The 24,774-nt window shown below is 48.3% G+C and overlaps 1 protein-coding gene across 7 annotated transcripts in view; it reads right to left on the bottom strand.

The window, feature by feature from the left end:
* LOC146806248 (uncharacterized) overlaps positions 1-24,774 on the bottom strand; it is a 377,938-nt gene that overhangs the window by 160,266 nt on the left and 192,898 nt on the right. Inside the window, exon 1 of one of the 7 annotated variants that reach the window (XM_085623502.1) lies at positions 10,674-10,828. The exons of 5 other annotated variants lie outside the window; for them this stretch is intronic. The gene's annotated coding sequence lies outside the window, so the exon portion shown is untranslated. Of the gene's footprint in view, positions 1-168; positions 288-10,673; positions 10,829-24,774 lie in introns of those variants that run through there. One more of the 7 variants, XM_085623503.1, reaches the window with a different exon arrangement.

Below are 24,774 nucleotides of genomic sequence, written 5' to 3'. Positions count from 1 at the left end.
AAACTAGACAAATATTTTTGTACCAGGGTCTGTTTCTCCTTCAAATGGGTCAGAATCGGATACTTTACATCCTCATAGTTAAAGACTCTCAAGTGCTCCCTCGAACGTTCCTTCAAGTGGTTTAATATCAATCAATCAATCATGAAATTTGTAAAGCGCACTACTCACCCGTGAGGGTCCCAAGACGCGGGGGGTGCAGCTACTGCTCGAAGAGCCAGGTCTTGAGTAGTCTCCTGAAGGTTAGTAGGTCCAGAGTCTGTCGTAGGTGGATGGGGAGGATGTTCCAGGTCTTGGCGGCGAGGTGGAAGAACGATCTGCCGCCGGAGGTCGCTCATCGGATGCGGGGGACGGTAGCGAGGGCATGGTCGGCGGAGCGGAGCTGGTGGTTCGGGGTGTAGAAGGTGAGTCGTCTTGCTGAGGTATGCTGGCCCAGTGTCGTGGAGTGCCTTGTGAGCATGGGTGAGGAGCTTGAAGGTGATCCTCTTGTTGATGGGAAGCCAGTGCAGGTCTCTCAGGTGGGGTGTGATGTGGCTGTGCCGAGAGATGTCGCGGATCAGGCGGGCAGAGACGTTCTGTATGCTTTGCAGTCACTTCAGCAGTTTGGGCGGGGCTCCCACGTAAAGGGCATTTCCGTAGTCCAGCCTGCTGCTGACGAGGGCCTGGGTGACCGTTCTTCTGAAGCCAACATACTTCAAACCACAGCTGCATATGATCAAATAAATGCATGATTTGATCTTACTGGTACTATGACCTTTAATCTCAGACGTCTTCCTATCGTCACTGTCACAAGAATATTTTGGTACCATCTATAACATACGACAATTACATGAACCACACTTCTGGCATCCAGCAAGCAGAGTTGGAAGCCCTTGATCATCACCTCAGGTTTCCTTAATCCAATCTTTATATGTGTGTGTATCACTGGAACTCCGAATAGACTTTAAGGTAGGAGCCCTTGCGTATGTCATACATGCCGACTTGTCAGTTAAAAATGTACTCAAATCTTGATCAATTTTTAAAAGTGGCCATATTTTGCTATACTCTCAAAAAAAAATTGTCCACACTAAACATTGTTATGAACCTTATCTTCTCTTTATGTTGTTCCCTCTCAAATGTTCTCCTTGTCATAAGTTAATCTGATCTCGCCAAACCATTGGCTCTATTTTTAGCCCTTTCCACTATTTTAAATATGTATCCTCTTTCAAGCAAATTTATTAACTATGATACCTTCCTCATTCTTGTACTCTGACTTAAGACTATAATTACTCTTTGCATGAAGAAATTTCCCAAATGGAATGTTATTGTTCTGTTTCCGATCATATGCTGAATCTGCATGCAAAATCATATTCACTGATGTAGGCTTCCTATACATACATGACAATAGCAGATTATCCTCCACATATAATTCAATTTCTAAAAACACAATTCTTTCCTTATGCCATTCCAAACTTAACTTAAATCATTTTCATTCACATATACATGATATTTTTGAAGTTCAAAGGTTCCTTTCCAAATCATTAAAAGCTCATCTATATACCTGCCCCAATAATCAACCCTGTTTTGGAGATACATCAGCATGCTCCCTCTCATACACACCCATAAAAAGGTTAGCATAGGAGGGAGCAAACCTGGATCCCATTGCTGTCCTGTGTTTCTGATGAAAGAGCACATTCCCATGCAAAAAAATTAATTATTTTCCAAAACAAATGCAGTCATCTCCTAAAGCATCTTAGAGTGTTGTAAGTAACTCGCTGATTTAGCATATTAAAAAGCCTTCACTGCTTCCAAACCTTTGCTGTGGTCAATACTGGTATACAAACGTGTAACATCCATAGTGACCAAGAGGTAGTCACTTTCCCATGGAATTTTTGTAATTTTATTCAGAAATTATTTTTTGTCACAATTATAAGTTGGGAGCGTTGCAACCAAAGGAGCTATAATAGGTCTATATATTCTGACACTCTTTCGGTATGGGACCCAATCCCTAAAATAATGGGTGGTTCAGGAGGAATTTTAGGAAGAAAATAGATAATGGGTATTAGTTACCCACAACACTAACATATTTCTGGAGTTAGGGTTCGAAGCATCAAGGTTCACGTCCTTGAGTTTGTACTGTTCTTGTAGGTTTGTACTGTATATTTGTTGTTCTTGACAAAAAACACACATTTTATCTTGGTTGGATTGAATTTCAGATGAACATCCAGGTCTGGATGATGTGCAAGCAGTGTTTGAGGCGTTGGATGTCTGAAGCAGAGGAAACTTTTAGTTAGAGTTGTGTATCATTTGCATATTGGTGAATCATGATGCCGTTATCTGCGAGTAGAGCAGGCTTCTCTAACAAGTAGCTCTCCAACTATCTTTAAACAGCATTCCTGTGTGCAGCCCAGTGAACTAAATTAGAAGCTTTTGCTTGGTTGATATATATATATATATATATAATATATGTATATTCCAACGAAATCCCATGCATCAGCATCCATTGTGGCGCAACACCAGGGCACAGACTCCAAAAGCTGGTATGAAAGTAGTTTATTCAAGCGTCAAGGTCCAAATAATATATATATATATATATTTATATATTACCTACTGGCGGTCGCCAGTAGGTAGTTATAGTTAGGACCACGTTTCCATAGGAAATCCGCAACATTCTATTTTGAATAACTTTGGCGCCGGTCGTTGAATCCTCGCAAATTTTTCAAAATAGGTGGGGCGCTACGCTCCGCTCCTACCCTGAAAGCCTCGGGGGGATTCGTCAAGCGGGGGCTGAGATAAAAGGGGGGTCCCAAAACGCGTTTTTCCCATGCATTTTTCCATAGGACCTTTAGACAGGGCTACAGCCCGAACGGCTGAACAGAATTACTAGAAATTTGGCAGAGAGGTAGTCCTCAGGTCAAGGAAGTGCCTTTTGTAGGTTTGGTGTAAATCTGTTCAGTAGATTCTGAGAAAATAGCCTTTAAATCAATATATATATCTGAGCCAGCTTACGGTGCGCTTACGGTACGCTTACCGTACGCGTACGGTGGCGTGCGCGAGCGCGATTCTGATTGGCTCTTAGATCTTAGTAAACATTCGAATCGGCCGAAACCAGGAAGCGGCGGCCGCCATTTTCTCTCTCGCACTGAGAGTGATGTTTAAAATATAAAGCACAAAAACATGTAAAGGGGCTGTTTAGACAGCTCCCACACACATAGCAATGTTGAGGGAGTCCCCAAAGATCCCCCAAGGCCAAAAACGGAATTTTTATTTTTTCGCTAATTTCGCCGATTACGCTTACCGTACGCGTACGGTAAAAAATTATAAAAAAAAAAAAATTATCCACACTCTCCCCACCCCTTGTGCAATTGGTGCCCGAAGGGCATCAATTGTGCATGGCTTATAATAGATAAGTTAAACTAAAATATTTAAAAAAAAAATAATAAAAAAAAAAATTATCCACACTCTCTCCACCCCGTGTGCAAATGGTGCCTGAAGGGCACCATTTGTGCATGGCTTATAACATATACGAAAAATTAAAATATTACCTTTCAAAACGAAATGCATCATATGTCCTCCATGTGCGCACGGTGCGCGAAGCGCATCGTGCGTACATGGCCCATCTAGTGTAACGTGGGCACGCGGTGCGCGTAGCACACCGCGTGCCCACCGTGCGTGCACGGCACTAACTGCGTAAAGTGGGCGCGCGGTGCGCGAAGCGCACCGTGCGCGCACGGAACGAACTGCGTTAAGTGGGCGCGCACGCCACGAATGGCGTAAAGTAACTTAGCATTTAAAAAACCATACAAATTCACTGAAAAAACCATAGGTTTCACACACGTTATAGTTAGGAATTAGCATTTAAAAAACCTTGCAAATTCACTGAAAAAACCATAGGTTTCACACATGTTATAGTTAGCGGAAATTTTACTGATAAAAAACCAATGAAATTCCCCCGTTATAGTTAGTGCAGGCAACTATAACTCACGCGACCGCAATCTTCTGCTGATGACATATGTGTCTTTATGAAAAAAAAATTTGTAATATATGTATAGCTAAAAATGTATGGAAGAAGACATGGGCAAATAAGTGTCTAAATACAGTATTAGCATCAGCAGAGGATTGCGGTCGCGTGAGTTATAGTTGCCTGCACTAACTATAACGGGGGAATTTCATTGGTTTTTTATCAGTAAAATTTCCGCTAACTATAACATGTGTGAAACCTATGGTTTTTTCAGTGAATATAGATATATGATATATAGATATATATCTAGATAGATAGATAGATAGATAGATAGATATACATATAAATTGAGAAGCATGTATTTCAAATTAAATTGTGTGTAGTTATGGAATAAATAGGCTGATGTTTGGAGAAAACCGGCTACATTTCCAAAACACATTTAAAGATGATATTTGAGTGATACAAATCAAATAGTGCTGTGAAGACTATTACTATTATTATTATTTACATGGTGCACGTGCATTGCAGCTATGGCTGATATGTTTCACCCATGCAAAGGCATTCCACATTCACAACACATTTCATACAATGCTGCTGACAGCGTGCCTGATGCACGGAGGGGAACGCGGTTTGTAATCTTGCAAGTGGTGGCCACCAATGTAATCTTATCTGATGTGGTTCCTGCTACAACTAATAATAGTAACTCAGGAGGATTTTCTTTGAACATAAGTAGCTCTTCTAACAGAAAAGGCTGGAGACTCCTGGTGTAGCAGTTGAAGATGGCAGGGGACAGTTTGGAACCCTGGGGGACTCCCCCAGGTGATTGGAATCTTTGGTGACCTGGAGGCGCCCAAGTGAACAAAGTGGTGTCAGTTGGAAAGGTAGGAGGAGAACCAGTGAAGGAGATTGCTGGTGAACCCTATTCGCGACCCGAGTGTGAGTATGAAGGTGGGATGGCCAGCTATGTTGAAAGCAACGGAGAGGTCCAGCAATAGCAGGAGGCAGGGACCATCATCTGTTTAGAAGACAATGACGGACCAAAGATACAGGACCCCACTCAAAGTTCCAACAAATGTTGTCCCTGTGCACTTATTTTCCGGTACCTGCCGCTGTTTGGTACCACCGTCCAGCAGAAATAAATTGAAACTACAAATGGAAAGGCGCTCCCGGAAAAAAATGCAGTCCGAAGAAATCCAAAATATGTTGCAAAATCTGTGTTTTATTCCTTCTGTACTGTATATTCATATATCTATATTTCTTGTTTGTACAAAGGACATCCAGCAACAAAACATCCAGCCAACCTTCGTTCAAATATTGAACTATATTTTACTACTGAGATCTAAGGGTTCAGTATTCACAGAATACTGTCATAACGATGCCAAACCTCCCAGATTCTATCTGTGCACAAAATTAAGCCTTAAAACTAGATACAAGACCTATTTGACCATTTCATGGGGATAAAGTCCTATAATGTATGAGATCACTATGTACTTAGGAGCAGGTTTCAGTAAATTATTCTGTATTATGACAATTGGGGACTCATTAACCCGATATGGGTCACTGACACATTCCTTTGCAATATGCTGCAGTCGTGTATCACTCTGCTGGAGTTGCTAATCACCTGGCATTGGCATGTTTGAATCTACACTGCATTACCTGTTTCTTTTGATGCACAGGCAGGTAATGACTGTGTAATGTGATGCAATCTATTATTTGTCTGTGTTCTAGTCATTTTTGTTGTTCAGTATTGAGTCTTGCAAGCATTATCATGTTGGATTGTTTCTGTGTCTTTTTTGTTGCACTTTGTGCTTTGATATATGTATTATATGTTCGTTCATTCGGTCTATGTTACGTTTTCTCCTCTGTATGTGCACATAGTGTTATATTGTCCTAAAAATGTGCCAGATTAAAGTGTCTTTTTTGTATGCAACTTACAGCCCTGATGAAGTTCAAAAAAGTTGCTTTAACGAAACGTGTTGGCTGGATATGCTTTGTGGCTGAACATCCTTTGTACAAACAACAAAAATATATATATGGATATAAAGTAAAGAAGGATTAAAACACATATTGCAATATATTGGATTTCTACAGACTGCAATTTTTACGGGGGCACCTTTCCATTTGTAGTTTCTTGTCATCTTCATCTGTGGTCAAGAAGGGATTGTCTACACTGTACGGGCTGCAGTTTCCATGATGTGGGGTCATCTGAAGCAGACTGGTAGTCGTGCAGGAGATGGTTGGCATTGATGTTATCTTGGGATTGAACGCAGACTGCGTTTTCAATGATCTTGGGAACCAATGCTAGGCGTGTGATGGGCCAGTAGTCGACGAGGTCATCGGGATTTTGCTTGGGTTTCTATAAATGTGGATGGCCTGGCCTGTCTTGAAAGCTCCTGTGAAGATGTGCTGAGTGAGGGAGACACTGACAGTGGAGTGTGGGGAGAATCCCCAGAGAGAGCTTTGATGACAGACAATGGTAAGACGTCTTTATAAGAAGTGGCTTCGTGGGAGTGGAGTATGTCGGCAAGATCTGGGGTGATAGGGCTCTGGAGGTGACCAATGCAGGATTCTACGCCATCTACAAGAGCTGCTAGCAGCTGGAATATTGCCCCCCTTCAATTCATTGAGCTCTGTTAAAGTGTGCTTTAACAACTGTTAATTAGATACAGACAACGTGCTGCATTAAAACACACCAACCCTGTATCACAAGTCACAACTAGTTGCTTCCTTTCAGACCAAAGGACGTATGCAAATCCAACCTGCTGCAAGATATTACACAAAAGAGCATCACACAGCCAGACACACATGGCTTCATTGAACCAGCCCCAAAGAACACTTCAGTGCATAGCCTACTGTCTTAAACTGAACCAAAAGCCAAGACCCGGACAAACGTGCTGCTGAACACCCCACACAAAGAACATGTCCAGACACAACGTGCTGCATTAAATCACACCAGAGACCATCATCGCTCAGATAAAAATGCTGCAGGACAGCACACCAAAGACCATATAATCCAGGCACAACCTGCTGTGAGTAAGGCACACTAAAGAGCGCCACACAGACACAACCTGCATGACAGCGCACAAAGAGCCGAGCCTGGGGCAATCTGCTGCGTTTAACCACACCAGAACCATCACACGGTGTCAGATCGCTGCATTACATCACAACTAAGGACATCGCTGACACACTACTGGTGGATGCCACAGACCACCCCACAGTCAACTTACTGCACCTAACGACCCAAAGAACACATCGGTTAACAAGGCACTGCATTAAATCCCACCAGAGACCACTGCCCGGATAAACCCTGCAGCATCCTTTACCTAAATACAACCGGCTGCATGACACCGCAACCAAGAACATTCAAACAAATCCAACTGCACGGGGTCACAACAGAGAACGCCCGGATAACTCTCGCTTCACGGTGTGACAATAAACGCCCGGATAAATCCAACTCCACGGTGCCACAACAGAGAACGCCCGGACAAACCCCGCTCCACGGTGCCACAACAGAGAACACACCCTGATGAATCCAACTGCACGGTGCCACAACAGAGAACGCCCGGACAAACCCCGCTGCACGGTGCCACAACAGAGAACACACCCTGATAAATCCAACTGCACGGTGTCACAACAAACACCCGGATAACTCTCGTTTCACGATGTGACAATAAACACCCGGATAAATCCAACTCCACAGTGCCACAACAGAGAACACACCCTGATGAATCCAACCGCACGGTGTCACAACAAACATCCGGATAACTCTCGTTTCACGATGTGACAAACAACACACGATCAAATCCTGCTGCATGGTGCCACAACAGAGAACACGCCCTGATAAACCCAACTGCACGGTGCCACCACAAACACCCGGATAAATCCTGCTGCACGGTGCCACCACAAACAACCGAATAAATCCTGCTGCACGGTGCCACCACAAACACCCGGATAACTCTCGCTTCACGGTGTGACAATAAACAACACCCGGATAAATCCAACTCCACGGTGCCAGAACAGAGAACGCCCGGACAAACCCCGCTGCACGGTGCCACAACAGACAACACACCCTGATAAATCCAACTGCAAGGTGTCACAACAAACACCCGGATAACTCTCGTTTCACGATGTGACAATAAACACCAGGATAAATCCAACTCCACGGTGCCACAACAGAGAACACACCCTGATAAACCCAACCGCACGGTGTCACAACAAACACCCGGATAACTCTCGTTTCACGATGTGACAATAAACAACACACGGTCAAATCCTGCTGCATGGTGCCACAACAGAGAACACGCCCTGATAAACCCAACTGCACGGTGCCACCACAAACACCCGGATAAATCCTGCTGCACGGTGCCACCACAAACACCCAGATAAATCCTGCTGCACGGTGCCACAACAGAGAACACACCCTGATAAACCCAACTGCACGGTGCCACCACAAACAACACCCGGATAAATCCTGCTGCACGGTGCCACCACAAATACCCGGATAAATCCTGCTGCAGGTGCCACCGCCACCACAAACAACACAAGAACAGCATGACAACAGATTAAACATTTCATTCAAAAAGGTTCAGCACCGTTTCGATAGTAGTCAATAAATGTTCAAAGAAATGTTCAAGACGTCAGTCATTTTCTTGAGAAGATTCTCTTTTTTTATTATTGTGCAGTCACATGGAAATGAAGGGTCATATTCACATTTGACATGAAGGATCTTTAGCCGACGCGTTTCGTCTCGTACAAGGAGACTTCTTCAGGGCTTTCTTTTAATAATGAGCTGATGCAGACTGTGAGTTGTTTGTAAAATAGACCCAGTAAAGCAGGTTTTCAACACAATTCAAGGATAATCCAACAAGTAAGTATCTGGTAGGGTATGATAGCCCGTATCTACTGCTCTCGATCTTTTGAGTGAAGATCGAGAGCAGTAGATACGGGCTATCATACCCTACCAGAAGAAGTCTCCTTGTACGAGACGAAACGCGTCGGCTAAAGATCCTTCATGTCAAATGTGAATATGACCCTTCATTTCCATGTGACTGCACAATAATAAAAAAGGAGAATCTTCTCAAGAAAATGACTGACGTCTTGAACATTTCTTTGAACATTTATTGACTACTATCGAAACGGTGCTGAACCTTTTTGAATGAAATGTTGTAACAGGGCTTTGTCCTGATAAGGAACGTAGAGGGCAGTGTTCCTTGGTTCTTTGCACTGTAATAGCTCTACTTAAAGAAAACACTCTTCATTTGTCATAGTGCGGTATCTATAGCCTCTACCCTCAATCTGTGTGCACAGATTAAACATATCAACAGACGTTTTTCCACCACACAGCACCAGAAGAAATAACATGCTGCGACTCAAACCCTACTCCATGAAGACACAGAGCACACAGGCTAAAGTAGGCCACATGGGTTATTCATGGGTAGGAACGGGGCACCCCATACCCCTCCAGGCTCAGCGCCCCGGCCCTGCAGGACCCTGAGCACAGAGAGCCGAGTGGGCTCGGGCAGCCAACGCACCAGAAACCAGCCCGACTTGTGAAACACCCCTGCGGTCACACTAGAGCCGAGCTGAGCTGTGTCGTAGGAAGGGTGATTTTGCAGTTGTGCGGGTGGTGCTGGGGCGCGTGCACACACTGGTGGTGAATCACACAACACGGGAACTTGCAAGAAAGATAGGGCGCGAAAGGGTTAACACAAACTCTTCAAACAGCGCGGGTTAGTGGAGCAACGAACAACGGGTTTTACAGAAAAAACGGCTCTATCCTCAACATGCCAGCGACCCCCAGACAAGCAAGCGTCTCCCTCCCGCCAGCAAGGGGGGTAGGGGAGGGTTACCCACCTTCCTGGAGGCGGAGAGGCACAGAGGGAGGGATTGTGTGTGGTGTGGTGTGGTGTGGCTGGGTATGCGATGTGTGTGCTATGGGAGCAGGGACGCACCTACTCTGTGTGTGCATGTGGTGGGGGGCGTGATGTGTGTTGTGTATTACCTGTATCTGTGGTTTGTGCGTTTTCTATGTAGGTGTGGTGTGTGTTATATATATATTGGTGCTGGGTGCAGGGGTTGAGTCTGTGGTGTGTTTTGACTAGGTGTACGTTATGTGTAGGTGTAATGCGTTTGTCATGTGTGATGTCTTCTTGCATGGGTGTGATGTGAGTGTTTGGCAGCAGGCATGGATGTTTTGCCCTACGTGCACAGGTGCCCACGGGTGGTTTGTTAGTTGTGCGTCTACCTTTGGTGTGTATTTTGTGTGTAACTGCGGTGTACGTTTGTGCGTGCGGGTGTACACAACGTGCGCAGTGCGTGTGTGGGTGTATGCAGTGCGTGCGTGTGTCCACACAACTCATACAATGCCATGGCTAATCGCTTCTGGTTTCCGGAGTAGCGTGCTACTCGCCTGAAAAAATGCGCTTCGACGCCTCGTCAGGGGTAGTAAGCGCTATGTAAATATAATTATTTTAAAGCCCCGGTCCCCTCCTGCTCAGCCCCACAATGGCCCGGCTGCTTGCCTTCATACTGGCTGCACCCCTCCTACCGGTGTCAGGGTGCTCTGCCCGGCTGCGCCCTCGGACGCAAGGTGTGCCTGGAGGCCACCCCGCCCCTCTCACATGCACATCTGGTGGGGGGAGCCATGGGGCCACCAGCAGCCACGGGAGTACCACCCTCTGCCTGCAGCCGCGGGAGTCCACCCTGTGCCCCCCCCCCTCACCCCCACCCCGCTCACCTGTACGGGCACCACTCCGTGCCGCGTCACCTTGGCAACCCTCTGCTCTGCGCAGCCTGGAGTGGCGCAGGGTGAAGCGGTCCAGCGGTCCCTCCTCGCTCCTTCCAGCCTCTGCCCACCCTGCCCTGACCCCACGCAGCCGCCAACAGGCCAGGTAGCAGGCGCTCAGCTGGGCGCCCACGCCCTCCTCCTCCAGGAATGCACTGATTCACATCTCCAGTCCACACCTTCCAGCCCACAGACTAGAAAATGTGTTTAGCCAAGCACCCTGGGCTCCTGCGATCCGCAGGTGGGGCGAGTTAACCCTTGCAGGGGCGGGCCGAGGCGTGGGAAGCACCGGCAGCGCGGCTCCATCAGCATCCCTTCCTGCCACTCCCTCTGCACGGGACAGCGCCGGCACCCGGGGGGGGGGGGGGGGGGGGGGCGAGTTTAAAAACCCAAAACAGGGACGTTTCTCATCGGCGGAGGGGCGCACACAGCGCCGACCAGCACACACGAGACAGTGAGGAGAACAAACTGAATGGCACTTTTACACAGACTAGCATATGTGCTAGTAAGACTGATTCCTGAAAAGGCTGACAAGTAATCCTGCACTGGAACACATACAAGCCTGCCCCCTCCGTGTTCAGTCGACCCCCCCTAATAGGACATGCGTAAAATCTACGTGGACACGATGAGAAATAAGGACAGACTTGGACAAAGCCTGCTCACCATAGGCACCCCATCCTACAAGGGTAGGGCCTGGCACCCCTGCCCTCCCTGCCCAGAAAGCCTCTGCTATCCATTGTGCATTTGAACGCTGAGCACCACTGCCTTTCCGCCCCCCCCCCCGCCCCCCAGTGAACATGACCCATTACCCCCCCCTCCCCCCACGCGTTGAGCCTCCCCCTTTTCATGGAATAGACTCAGCGCCAGGCATAAGTCCTAAAGAAGCATTTGCACTTCAATAGGTCTAAGATTTGTTTAAGTTAGACCTGTTGGCGTTGAAAATAACAATGTTTTTTACTTTTTGGGGTTTTTTTTTTGCAGTGGAGTTATTATATTTGCTTAGCACTATTGCCAATGGTATAAAAAAGCAAAAGTAAAAAAACATTATCATCTTCAACGCCAACAGCTCTAAATTTAACAAATGTGAGACCTATTGCATTGGAAATGTTCACTATATAACTTCTTCCAGTATTTCCAACCTTTACTTATCAATCATTATTCCCACTCACGTCCATCGTTTACAACCACGTTTCTTAATTTTACTTAATCCACCGTCCCTTCAGCAAAGGTTAGAAATACTGGAATAAGTTATATAGTGAATGGTGATGAAATCATTGTCATTCTAAAAGAAGGGGAGCATCTTTTGAGTTATTAATATAAAGGTTGAGCACCGATGTAATAGATTGTGACATAGGATATTTTTTTTTAGGTGAGGAATTTAATAACGCATGGTTAACAGTCAACAAGTAACAGATAAAATGTATGTACTTTCCATATTCTAATGTATAACATGCTAATGGTAAATATTTTATTGTTATTTATAGTTACCCCTGAAGAAGGGCTTTGGCCTGAAATGCATCGGGTTTTTAATAAATACTGCCTGGACCGAACAATGCACTAGTCGTGTTTCAGTATGAGGCCCGGTTGGGCACTACAGGAACATAAGAAGCTTGGGAAATGGCATAAGTATGTCCGCGTGTGGATCGGATTAAACGCTTGAAAGTAAAAGTTTGAAATTCGAATATTGGAAAACACGGAATACTTGTAGAAAACTTCAATGAACTGGCGCAAAAAATGTAGCGCATTGCAGCAGTGCGGCTGAGGGTGGGGCGATTTTTCACTTTCAAATATGTGTTAGAACCTGTAGTGTCATTTGGGCAAGGCACTTCACTACAGCAACGCACGCATTCTCTAAGAGTAAATGGAAATACCTTTGGATGAAAAAGGAGTGCATCCTTCTCTCTGACTGATTAGTGAGTAAAGTAACCACTGTCAACCTTGCTTAGGACCAAGCTTGTGTCCTCCTGCCTGAAGCCCTTTAAGAAAATAGAGCTCTGAGACTGTAATTAAAATGTGAGACTGTAATTAAAACCTAGGGAGATATAACACATGCAACAGGGGTGTCATCATGGGAGGTTACAAGAAGAGACAAGGCGGTACTAAGGAGGGACTACTAAGCCTAGTGACCAATGAAAAGCCCCTATTTACAAAGGGCAGGGACAGGAGCCAATTAAAAAGAGGGACGGAAAGTGGGCGGACCTTTATGCCCATATCGTGAATAAAGTATGTCTCGAAGAGACAGCGCAAGTGCTGCCTAAGCGAGACCTAAAAAGAGAGGCGGGGGGCTAACCAAGTTTGACAGTATGCAAGTGATATCATAGCGCCTGACATCACAGCATGTGACATCAAGGCGCATTCCATTGGAAGTGACATCACAGGAAGTGGCATTACAGCTAATAACCTCAAAGGGAGTGACATCACAAGTGACATCAGATGTTAAGACCTCATACATATGTTTCGCAGGTCTCGAGAACATTACAAGATTTAACAAATTAGATTTTGCGTCAGGGTTGTCCAAAAAAAGTCAATTTATACATTTATTCTTCAAAAGCTCTGCCACAAACACATTGACACCAGGAGAAACAGGACAATAACTCAGTTCTGAAAAATCAATCAATCAATCAATCAAAGCCATTTATAAAGCGCACTACTCACCCGGAGGGTCTCAAGGCGCTGGGGGGGGGGGGGGGGGATTGGGGGGGGGGTGCCGCTACTGCTCGAACAGCCAGGTCTTGAGCTTCTTCCTGGAGGAGAGGTGGTCTTGGGTCAGGCGCAGGTCGGTCGGGAGGGAGTTCCAGGACTTGGCGGCCAGGTAGGAGAAGGACCTTCCTCCTGTTGTCGCTCTTCGGATGCGGGGGACGGCGGCGAGGGCGTGGCTGGTTGATCGGAGATGGCGTTTGGGAGCGTAGAAGTTGAGGCGGTTGTTGAGGTAGCTCGGGCCTTGGTCGTGTAGGGCTTTGTGTGCGTGGGTGAGGAGACGGAAGGTGATTCTCTTGTTGACGGGGAGCCAGTGCAGGTCTCTCAGATGTCCGGAGATGTGGCTGCTTCGGGGGATGTCGAGGATGAGTCTGGCTGAGGCGTTCTGTATCCGCTGGAGTCTCTTCTGGAGCTTGGCGGTGGTTCCGGCGTAGAGGGCGTTGCCGTAGTCCAGTCGGCTGGTGACAAGGGCCTGGGTGACCGTCTTCCTGGTCTCGGTGGGGATCCACCGGAAGATCTTCCGTAGCATGCGCAGGATGTTGAAACAGGACGAGGAGACGGCGTTGACTTGTCTGGTCATGGAGAGGGAGGAGTCCAGGATGAAGCCCAGGTTTCGTGCGTGGTCTGTCGGTTTGGGTGCGGTGCCCAGGGCGGGGGGCCACCAGGAGTCATCCCAGGCAGAGGGCGAGGAGCCCAGGATGAGGACTTCCGTCTTGTCTGAGTTCAGTTTCAGGCGGCTGGTCATCATCCACTCGGCTACGTCTTTCATCCCTTCGTGGAGGTTGGCTCTGGCGGCGGCGGGGTCGTTGGTCAGGGAGAGGATCAGCTGGGTGTCGTCGGCGTAGGAGATGACGTTGAGGTTGTGTTGGCTTGCGAAGGCCGCAAGGGGGCTCATGTAGACGTTGAAGAGGGTGGGGCTGAGTGAGGATCCTTGGGGGACGCCGCAGATGACTTCGGTGGCCTCTGACTTGTACGGTGGTAGGCGGACTCTCTGTGTCCTTCCGTCGAGGAAGGAGATGATCCATTCCAGTGCCTTCTCCTGGATTCCGACGTTGCTGAGGCGCTGCACTAGGGTGCGGTGGCAGACAGTGTCGAATGCCGCGGAGAGGTCTAGGAGGATGAGGGCCGCTCGCTGTTTCTCCGTTGTCCAGCAGGGCTCGGATGTCATCGGTGGCAGTGATGAGGGCGGTCTCGGTGCTGTGGTTGGCTCGGAAGCCAGACTGTGAGGGGTCGAGGGTTCCATTTGTCTCGAGGAAGGCGGCCAGCTGCTTGTTGACTGTCTTCTCGATGACTTTGGCTGGAAACGGGAGGAGCGAGATGGGGCGGTAATTCTTGAGTTCGGTGGGGTCCGCTGTTGGTTTCTTTAGTAGAGCGCTGAGTTCGGCGTGCTTCCAGCTCTCAGGGAAGGTGGCGGTGTCGAAGGAGGTGTTGATGATGTCTCGCAGGTGGGGTGCGATGACAGCGTCGGCCTTGTTGAATACGTGGTGAGGGCAGGGGTCGGTCGGAGATCCGGAGTGGATTGAGTTCATCGTGCGGATGGTGTCTTCTGTGTTGATCGGGGTCCAGGCGCTGAGGGTGGTGGTGGGGGGCGTTGGTGCGGTCGTGGGGGGCGTTGTTTGTGGGATGAAGCTGTTGTGTATGTCAGCGATCTTGTTGTGGAAGTAGGAGGCGAGGGAGTTGCAGAGGTCTTGCGATGGGGTGATGTCGTTGTTTCCGGCGTTGGGGTTGGAGAGCTCTTTCACGATGTTGAAGAGTTCCTTGCAGTTGTGTGCGTTGTTGTCCAGCCGGTCCTTGAATGCAGTTTTCTTGGTGGCGTGGATTAGTTGATGGTGCTTCCGGGTGGCGAGCTTGAGGGTGGTCATGTTGTCCGGTGTTGGCTCCCTTCTCCAGGCTTTCTCGAGGGCTCGGCAGTTCTTGGAGCTCTTGAGTTCGTCGGTGAACCATGGGGCCTTCTTGCTGCCGGGTCTGCTGGGCGGGGTCCTCAGTGGGGCGAGTTCGTCCGCGCAGGTGCTGATCCACTTCGTGAGGTTGTCGGCGGCCTGGCTAGGGTTCGCTGAGCTGGCTGGAGGGTGCTGGCTCAGGGAAGCGGCGAGCTGGTCGGCTGTGATCTTGTTCCAGCTTCTTCGAGCATCCCGTTGCTGGTGGTGGTGGATCGTGGTTCTTCTGAAGGTGAAGTGGACGCAGCTGTGGTCCGTCCAGTGGAGTCCAGTGGCGTGGCTGAAGGTGATGTCTTTGCTGGATGAGAAGACGGCGTCGAGTGTGTGACCGGCGAGGTGGGTGGGGGTGGACACTAGCTGCTTGAGTCCGAGGTTGGCGAGGTTGTCAAGCAGGGTGGTGGTGTTGCGGTCGTTGTTGTTCTCCAGGTGGAAGTTGATGTCCCCCAGGAGGATGTAGTCAGCGGAGGGGAGGGCGTGCGGGCTGATGAAGTCGGCGATGTCTTCGCTGATTGGTGTGCGTGGTCCCGGGGGTCGGTAGATCAGGGTGCCTCTGAGGGTGGTCTTAGGGTCGGTGTGGATCTGGAAGTGTAGGTGTTCGGCGGTAGTCAGGGTGTCGTCGGTGTTGGTCGTGATGCGGATGGTGTTCTTGTGGACGATGGCGATGCCTCCTCCAGTCTGGTTGTCGCGGTCTCTCCGGGTGATCTTGTATCCCTCTGGGATGGCGATGGCGATGTCGGGCGCTGAGGAGTCGTTCATCCAGGTTTCCGTGAGGAAGGCAACGTCTGGAGATGTGGTGTCGAGGAGGTTCCAGAGTTCGATGGCGTGTCTGTGGACGGAGCGGGTGTTGAGCAGGATGCACTTGAGGTGGTTGCTGCTGGTGTTCGGCTTGGCGGGTGCTGGTGCGGGGCAGGTCCGGATGCAGGTGAACTTGCAGGCGAGGCAGCTGAAGGGTCCGTGGGTGCGTCTCGGATGTTAAGCAGGTCTCGAGAACATTACAAGATTTAACAAATTAGATTTTGCGTCAGGATTGTCCAAAAAAAGTCAATTTATACATTTATTCTTCAAAAGCTCTGCCACAAACACATTGACACCAGGAGAAACATGACAATAACTCAGTTCTGAAAAATTGGTTGCAAAGTCTGCATTTCAAAATATCTTATGGGGTTAAGGCACCTGCTGTAGAGAGCTTCGTGGGCCCCATAAATCTCAGGGAATAATAACATTGATAACATAACTTTGGTAGTTAATGCATTTGCTGGAGAGTTGTGTCTTGTGTATCCCAGTTTTGAATCAAACAAGCATAGAGGGTTAATGCCTTTCCTGTAATGCGGATCATGTAACATGCAGATGACAGTTTTTAGGGAGAGCCTAGACAACGCTTGAGCTGTTTCGCCAAGACATGTATATATTTTGTGAGCTTACAGCCCGCCCATTGCTTTTCATTTGTTTATGTCAGTGTCCTTTAAAAATCCTTGCTTCCAAGTGGTTAATCTTTCCTATTGGTCCCTCCTTTTCGTCGGTTGTTCACTCCCATAGAGCAGTCTCCCCATTACTTGTAACCTGCCACTTGCCCCATTTTAGTTACTGGCTCAGGAACTATTTTTTTAATTCTGAAAGAGCACTTTACACAAGTGTTTGTGTTTTGTTTCCCTTGATCAGTGCGACACCTACTTCACGGCCACCGCAATGCCTCTTCCAGCATAGCATCCGCTTCGGGAGGCCACGGGCCTTTATCTTTTTCTGCACAGTGCCCGCTTGTTGTAAATTGTACGCTAAAGCCAATAAATATGTGCGCTTCTATTGGCTCCTGTTGCATTCTACTGGTTTTGATCTCTTTCATCCATCCTGTGTATATTTTTTTAACAACTCATTTGCGTTATGTGGTGGTGTTTTTTTTGGGGCTTCTTTTGGCAACGCAAGCGTGTCTCAGGCTTGTTTTTTTTTTTATTCTGAAGGAGCACTTCAGAGACAAGTGATCGGGTTTCATTTCCCTTGGTCAGCGCAGCACCCACTTCACAGCCACAGCGCTTCATTTTTCAGCATGGCAGCCACTTCAGGAACGCAAGAGTGTCTTTGGCTTGTTTTTAATGGACATAGCACCTGTTTTATACGTCAGACATGGCAATTCTACCCCTGTGGCTGAGCCGGAGTCATGTCCACTGCTGCATCAATCAGCATCACCCACAGAGCTCTGCAGGGGCGCCCGTACCAGCCACCATAACCAACTAAGGGGGTACCTCTCCAGCTTGTAAGGTCGCAATATCTGGAACATTGTTTCCTGGGTAACCCATTTCAAACCACCCTTCCCAGAGAACCACTATTTTGAGGGTGCTTTACTGTTCATCGAAACGGTTCAGGATTAACCAACTCCAGTGAAAGAGGACTGGTGCCCTGAGTTTGCATGGTGTCACCCAAACCTGTTTCCAGAGAGTTTATGTAAAGTATAGGCTTTAATGGCTGTGGAGTGTTCTGTGCGGTGTGTGCATGCACTGCCCCGCCCACAGCTCCCCCAGGGTCCCATTTGGGACAAGCCACTCCATAGCACTACAGCCTATTCAATTTAGAACACTTCACCCCACGCCCAGTTACACCAATAACTTTTACCCGTACTGATTAGCAACTACACTAGTGTAGCATGTAGCTAAAACATATTGGCAACGTCATAGGCGAGACCTATTGGCTATGCCAATGCTTGTTCTTTTATGTAGATAGATAAGTGAGCTACTGCTTTTAACACAGAGATCTTTTTGCTACTTGCAGTTAATAAATTGTAATCCTTCCAATATAGCACAGTGAGATATAAAGAACATGTGACTCCTACACCTTGTAAACCTCCCTGTCTTATGAAACATGTCCTGTACATGGATTTCCAACTTATATGATTTTCTGGCAATGTATAATGTGTATGTGCGACGTATAATGCTCCGACACCTGCAATGGGATGAGTAGCCCTATAAAAGAAATAAAACCAAATAGTGATATTTAAAATGTTCTTTGCGTAAATACTGGAACCGACCAAAACATCTGACATTCTGACAGTGCATAAATACCTCTTATTTACAGGATCTGACCAAAGTCAAACACATGACTCTAACAAGTACTTGTAAAGTGACAATACGTTGTGTGCCTTCGTTTCCCCTCAATTGCATCTGCATTTAGGTGAGAGGTTCCAGATAGCTCCAAGCCAAGATACGGGAACAAAAGGAAGCGAGATGGCCCCTTAACTACAGCCTTTGTTTAATGTCCAGCTCAAGTTCAAAATAATAAAGCTTCTTCACTACTCACAACAAAAGCAGACAACGAACAAAAGCAGACAATGTGCAGGTGCTGCTGAATGTGTCTCGGTGTGTGAATATTAAACCAGGACGAGTTCACCATATTTCAGCGTGGCACAACTCGTCCATCCTGCAAAAATAGTGGGTGGACGCCGTCTACCCTCGTGTACCCCTGATTTGCGCCCTGCTTAGCACAATGACACTCTTGTTGCAAAGTTAGAGAGATCACCTCACTTCAGGTAATTACAGTCTCAATTCCCCATCTTTTCACATACAAATCAATGATTTCAGATGTGTTATTTTAATTAGTTCAATGGAAGCAAAATAAGACTACAACCCCCATAATGCATAAGGACATCACAGTGTTCGCCATGACCTGGAGGGAGTTGGTTCTCCTAATGGAAGTCCATGACACCCAGCACTACTTGGAAAGGCCCTGCACATCCCTCTGCAAGAGAAGGTCCTGGCACTCCCCTCGTAAGAGAAGGTCCTGACGCCCCCTTTGCATAGGAAGACCCTCGATTGCCATTGCACAGGAAGGCCCTAGACCCTCCCACACTGCATAGGATGACCCTTGATCCTTCTCCGTCCTATCCTGACTGGGAAGTCCTTAGACCCCCACTGCACAGATACATTTTCTCACAGATTCAGATCCATCCATCAAACCCCTCCCAGAACTCATCAATTCTTTCAGCCTTACTCCCTACAACTACACTGATGATCCCCACAGGGACCTCCAACGAAACACCTCAAACATAGAAATCCTAACTGGCTGCAAGCTAGAGCCAGCTGGGAAAATGGCCTAAAAAACTAGGAATGTTACTGACCACCTCCTCCGAGGCATGGAACTTGGGAACAATCTCCATGACCGCTCAAGGTGATCAAGTGACCAAGTCCACGTTAAACATCAGGAAAACACCTCAAAGCATCATCTGGGATCCTGCAGAAGGACCTGCCTAGCACCTCCCTTGTCTCATGTCTGACTACGCAGATAGACTATACCATGGCGTATTACGACTCCAAAGAAGTCAAAAGGTAGCAGCAAGACACCTGCTGCACCTGAAGATGTGTAACCAGATCTCCTCGGCTCTGAGGGCTCGCCACGGGATGCCTGCTGTAAGAAGATCTACTTTCACACTTCTATGCATAAGGCACAAGGCAATAAACGGAAAAGGAGCAATATTTTTACGGATGAAAATCAACAAATACTACCAGAAAAAAAACTCTACTTTCCAGGCTGGCCCACAAGTAACTGTTCCACCATAAAAGAAGAAAACTGTCATTGGTATATGGTTTTTTGACCAAGCGCCAAACTAGGGAATTCACTCCCAGCAAGGATACGGGCAACGATGATCACCTGGAGTCCAGAAGGATGCTGAGAATGTGACTATTTCCAACTTGTACCTCGGATTACAATATAGAGACAGGGTCTCACTATCAACAGGAAGTGGGCCTTAAACATTGAGAAACTCACCATGACCTAAAATTTAAGGTTTGCCAGAACACCACCTCTAACATATCAACAAAGCTGACATACCATGTTGCATCTGGAAGCGGGAAAGAAGTCCAGTTTCTAGCACGCGTGTCTACGGAGACCTGAACAGCACTAAGGAAATCCAGACAACTTTCAGCACCCACATAACCTGAACGATAGTACTCGACTTCTTGTCCTCTTCTTGCACTACCTGTGCTCTGTGGCCTGTGAGCCATCACCAAACCATCCATGACTCACACAACAGGCCTATTTCATACTGCTATTGACTGAATCCTACTCAGTTCCTGCCTTCTTCTGACCTAGGCTGCTTGTCCTCCCAAACTAAACCCTCCTGAGCTCCTGCCCCTAGGCTCGCGGCACTGCCTGTAGACGCATGATCCAAATACGTATGACTGTTTTATCAAACGACCTAAAAGCCTGTCCTGGGGCAACCTATGAACAGTGTAATCCACAATACATAACTTTGCATCAAAGCGACACAATTAGCAATACAAATCCAAACATAATTAAGGCATCAGAACCAAATCAACAATTAGCAGTTAGCTTTCCTCCAGACTAGAAATTGTACCTAACAGGTATACTATATTTACTAATGTTGCATAACATACAACTAATTGCAACACTTACAACTACACACCTACCAAATCTGGTCTCGGCAGAGTAGGGTGCTACCCACCTGCAAATCGCTGCGGTGCCTCATCAGGGAGAGTAAGTGCTATATCGATCCCCAATACAATACATGCAGCGGTGCGGGATTCCTGGGCTCCCGTAGGCCCCAGGCAGTGCTGGGGTAACTAGATAGGTCCGCATGCACCAAATATCCTATGTGCAGGCCCGCGGTTCCATGTACCCATTCCATGGGTCCTGGAGTTGTCGTCTTCAGCGCTTCACTGTCATACAGTAGAGAGAGTGACCATTGCACCCACCATGACTCGGGGTTTTCAATGGATGGGTCTGTACATGTGTCCCAGTAACTTCAAGCTTAACTAACTGGGATTCTGGCACCTGCAGACGGTGGGTGTTTGGGATTTGAGGTGGCAGAAAGATTTCAACTGAGACAGACGTGTTTTAAAATACAATCCTAGTCCCCCTAAATGTTGACTGTAATGGGTGAATTTCAAGATGCTGGTCTCTTTGTTTTACCGGTAGACTCAAGAGCTAACCCGGATCCACAGAAGATTTGGGACATCGTGCGATAAGAGCATACACCGGATTTCTTACTAAAGTGGTTATTCAAAGAGGGTGAACTTTACTCTCCCTTTTGCCCCCAAAACGTGAATAGGAACCAAACCTGCTCAGCTATCCAGAACTCCACAAGACTACCCATATACATCTGGCTGCTGACAGGCTTTGTATCTATCGAGCGACTATACTCCCTGTGTATGAACTGCAAGGTCAAACTTCCAAAGTGTTGACTCCATCGGCCAGCACTTTAGGCTCACACCCACTTAACACCACTGAATGGTGTCTGGCCTTATATGTCGACCACAGCACTTTGGGTTGTCACTGTTGTACTCTATTTCTACTCTTGCATTTCTACTGACGTGGCCAGGAGTACTCTTCTTCAAGGGAACATCCGCTTTATCGCTCGGGATAACTATTGTGTTATATTGTATCTGAACCGTATCCCATAACCACCTCCGAGACCAAGGCTTGACGGCTCAGCAACCAGAGGACCGTGCAGTGGCGGCTATTCTGCTCAGGTGGAGGAGTGTTGCCCCACTACTTATGGAGCAGTGAAAAGGGGTAAAATAAAACCATAATAACAAGGTTATTGTTTTATTTTTGGTTTCTGAGGGCTGGGTTAGGACGGGAGAGGGCTGGTTGCTCGGGTGGGAGGAGAAGTGGACTATACACATGAAGTGTGCAGGACTGCTTGGCCTGCCGTAAAAGTCGTACACACTTTGCATATTCCCTACCAGGCTGCAATGGAGGTAGGGAATATGCACAGGCCGCACGTCTCGATCTGTCACCAATCCACGGCGCTCAGACCAATCACAATGCTGCATTGCAGCATTAATGGTCTCAGGGGAACCTGTGTGCCCGGGAGCTTCTGCTGCGTCGGGAAGAGCAGAGAAGTGGAGGAGCGGTGCTGCCGGAGGAAAAAAGGTAAGTGCAGCTTTTTTTGTTGTTGTTGTTAAATATTGGTGGTAGAGCCGCACCTGGGAGAACTCCATAAAAGAAGTCAGTAGAGTTAGAGAGGTAGGACAAGAACGTGACTTGCTTGGCAGGTAAATCACTGGAGGACAGTTCCTCCACTCCGCAGGAAGATAAAACATTGCGTACAGTTGGCTTCTTACCAATAGGCTGTGTGTTTCCATCCCGCAATCACACACTTTGGTCTACTACGTTACATATGACAACATCTCTGGTCTCCCAGATGGAAGGTTAACCAGCACTCCCCTTTCCTCCTCGCAGATCTTGGACTCCACGTTCGGAGCATGAGGTGGGCCTATTGTAGGTGCCTCTATGGCTGGGGCAGTCACTCTTCCCCACTTGTGCTTGACAGACATTCAGTTTGTAAGTTCCACAGCCTGTGCGCGGCTCACCTCACCCTTGAATGACGAGTGTCCCACATTGGTCCACAAAGGCTTGCCCCATGCCAGATTTTTAGAATAATGACCATCAGTAATCAATGTACATGATCTATCTATGTGGATATCTTGAAAATCAATATAGAGCTGAACCTTGAAACCTTTGCTGAACTCCCCTACGCTTAACAGGCAGGCATTATTGTCTTATCAGATTTGGGAGTAGCGCCTTAATGCCTGCAGGGATGCGACAAGCGCGTTGATGCATTCCGCAGGCATGGTTGAGGTGATTGGGGTTGCGGGATCCACTGGTATGCTGGCCAGTTTGTAGGATGAGACAGGACTTGCATCTTGACGTCACGCCTCAAGGTCTTCCTCGTTCTCTCCCCGCCCTTTCCACCTGGGGACACTGACTCACCTTTAAATAACGCGCTTTCAATGTCGCCTACTGTGCGCCACAAAAAAAAGCAGAGGAGCTGTAAATGCTTGGAGATGCGAGATAAGGAGCAGAGAACAAGGACCTCCTACCTCACCCCTCAGCCCCAGGATGAGGGAGGGTGGAACTCCTTCCTTCCCACCTCTGGATGAGGGAGGGTGGAGCTCGCCCCTCCTCACCTCGGCCCCAGGATGAGGGAGGGTGGAGCTCGCCCCTCCTCACCTCGGCCCCAGGATGAGGGAGGGTGGAGCTCGCCCCTCCTCACCACGGCCCCAGGATGAGGGAGGGTGGAGCTCCCCCCTCCTCACCTCGGCCCCAGGATGAGGGAGGGTGGAGCTCCCCCCTCCTCACCTCGGCCCCAGGATGAGGGAGGGTGGAACTCCTTCCTTCCCACCTCTCCCCTCGGCCCCAGGATGAGGGGGGGGCAGAGCTCCTTCCTTCCCACCTCGCCCCTCGGCCCCAGGATGAGGGAGGGTGGAACTCCCTCCTTCCCACCTCACCCCTCGGCCCCAGGATGAGGGAGGGTGAAACTCCTTCCTTCCCACCTCTCCCCTCGGCCCCAGGATGAGGGAGGGTGGAGCTCCTTCCTTCCCACCTCTCCCCTCGGCCCCAGGATGAGGGAGGGTGGAACTCCTTCCTTCCCACCTCACCCCTCGGCCCCAGAATGAGGGAGGGTGGAGCTCCTTCCTTTCCACCTCACCCCTCAGCCCCAGGATGAGGGAGGGTGGAGCTCCTTCATTCCCACCTCGGACCCAGGATGAGGGAGGGTGGAACTCCTTCCTTCCCACCTCTCCCCTCGGCCCAGGATGAGGGGGAGGGAGCTCCGCTCGGCCCCATTAGGGAGGAGGAAGCTCCCCCCTCCTCACCTCGGCCCCAGGATGAGGGAGGGTGGAGCTCCTTCCTTCCCACCTCACCCCTCGGCCCAGGATGAGGGAAGAGGGAGCTCCCCTCAGCTACAGGATGAGGGAAGGTGGAGCTCCTTCCTTCCCACCTCACCCCTCGGCCCAGGATGAGGGGGGAGGGAGCTCCCCTCGGCCCCAGGATTAGGGAGGAGGGAGCTCCCCCTCCTCACTTCGGCCCCAGGATGAGGGAGGGTGGAGCTCCTTCCTTCCCACCTCACCACCAGGATGAGAAAGGGTGGAGCTCCTTCCTTCCCACCTCACCCCTCGGCCCAGGATGAGGGAAGAGGGAGCTCCCCTCGGCTCCAGGATGAGGGAGGGTGAAGCTCCTCCCTTCCCACCTCACGGCCCCAGGAGGAGTACGCTTCTTCATTCCAACGAAGGTTGGCTAGAAGCAGCTTATATACAGACTGTCCCTAAACTGCTATGGACGGTATCAGTCTCCATAGAGGTTCAACATTTTGCCTAACTTTGTCTACTATAATGAGTATTTCAGTCTCTAATCTGCAGGAGTGCCATGCCCATGCATGATAACTGGTGCATTTGGGCGATATAATTGGTGCTCACTAGAGAAACTTGAAACAGTGACACCCCCAAACTAAAAGAAAAGGGTGCCTGAACCGATCACGTTTCCTTATTTGAATACTAATCTTACAATCTTCGAGCCTTGAGAAAGTTGTCTTACAACGAAACACGTGCTGGCTGTATGAATGTACACAACTACATGTCAACAAATCAAGAATTGATCCAATTTTGGTATACTTTTAAGGACGTTATCACACT

This window comes from Triturus cristatus, chromosome 8 (genome assembly GCF_964204655.1).
Source record: "Triturus cristatus chromosome 8, aTriCri1.1, whole genome shotgun sequence".
Lineage (NCBI taxonomy): Eukaryota > Metazoa > Chordata > Amphibia > Caudata > Salamandridae > Triturus > Triturus cristatus.
The sequence above is the reverse complement of the archived record's forward strand: the minus strand, read 5'-3'. Positions and strand labels throughout refer to the sequence as shown.